This window comes from Mesocricetus auratus, unplaced genomic scaffold (assembly GCF_017639785.1).
Source record: "Mesocricetus auratus isolate SY011 unplaced genomic scaffold, BCM_Maur_2.0 Super-Scaffold_100023, whole genome shotgun sequence".
NCBI classification, from domain to species: domain Eukaryota; kingdom Metazoa; phylum Chordata; class Mammalia; order Rodentia; family Cricetidae; genus Mesocricetus; species Mesocricetus auratus.
This window is the reverse complement of record NW_024429204.1, coordinates 30,126,698-30,127,930: the sequence shown is the minus strand read 5'-3', so window position 1 is coordinate 30,127,930 and position 1,233 is coordinate 30,126,698. Positions and strand designations below refer to the sequence as shown.

At 51.5% G+C, this 1,233-nt stretch overlaps 1 long non-coding RNA gene across 1 annotated transcript; it reads left to right on the top strand.

Moving 5' to 3' along the window:
* The first annotated feature begins 351 nt into the window (after positions 1-351).
* On the top strand, positions 352-919 carry LOC121133599. Its single transcript, XR_005870480.1, has 2 exons — positions 352-649; positions 776-919. It is a non-coding gene; the product is annotated as an uncharacterized LOC121133599 (long non-coding RNA).
* Positions 920-1,233: the final 314 nt, after the last annotated feature.

Genomic DNA, 1,233 nt, shown 5'->3' with positions numbered 1-1,233 from the left:
GGGGGGAGGGTGACTAAGAGAGTCTGAGATATCACCTTCAGATACTGGGGGACATCACGGCAGGTGGCAGAGCAAGTTCCCCAGTTGTCTCTGAGTCTGGGGTGGAAGACTCAGCAGGGTAATGTCCCCCTGGGGGAAAGGACACCAACAGTGCTGTCCCAGGAGGGGTTAGAGGGTGGGACTTTGATGCTGGGTAAGAGAAGCCTTGCAGGCATCAGCTCCAAGGTCTTTAATCTTTGTGCCTGCGAGCCTCGGTGAACCGTGGGTGTAGGAGCATCAGCGTCCTGGTGGGCCTTGAAAGCTCGGGTTGTCTCTTTCCTTACACCTCTTACCCTCCATTTTCCAGAAGCAGTGGGGACAACTAGCAACTCTGTGCTTTGTCACTAAGCCTTTATACCTTCAGATCCTCTCTGCCTGGCTGCTGGGAGATATATCTGTCTTACTTCAAAAAGGCCCTAGCAGTGGGGTGCGGTGAGGTGACAGGCACCATGCTAGGGACGAGCTCATTTGCAAGTGGCCCTCTCTGTAGTTCAGACCGGGTTTGCCCAGCTCCAGCTGGCGCCTCCCTCCACTTCTGGTTTGACTGTCATGCAGTGTTCACCGGGCCGCCTCACCGCCTCCTTCCTCAACAGCAAAAGAAAGACTCCAGGTAACCCCAAGACTGTGGGGCCAGGACAAACCCCTGCAAACACCATTCCTGGGCTGCAAACTGTCCTCTTCCAGCTGTGTAAAAGCCTCCAAGTGATTTCAGACAGCCTTTGTGATTCTCCCCCAGGAAGAAGGGCATCCCTTGGGTCCTGGAGGATTAACACAGCGTGTGCAATCTGCATATATCTCCACCGCTGCCCACCCACCAAATCTGCCTTTGCCCCAAATACCCATAATGCATTATAATGTGTAACTTACCTTACAAAAATGATTATGTCTTACTGTCTCATTTTTTTTCACAAGAGGTATCTTTTTTAGAGTCGTGGGGAACCAGAGCAGGGGGAACTGATATTAATTTCTGGTACCCCAGAAACAAGAGTAAGTTTCAATAAGGCATCTCCCTCAATGCTCTCTCTCCCTGTAAGACCCGGTTTGGGAGGGCCAGTGACCCTAGTCTCGGTTTCTGTACGTCTGTTTTCTGTTTTGCATTCAAGGATTTTCTCCATATGTGATTTTCCTTCTCTTTGTGCTGCCGGTGTGGGAGAAAGAAGACAGGAACAGAAGGAGGACACAGCAGGCCCAGCT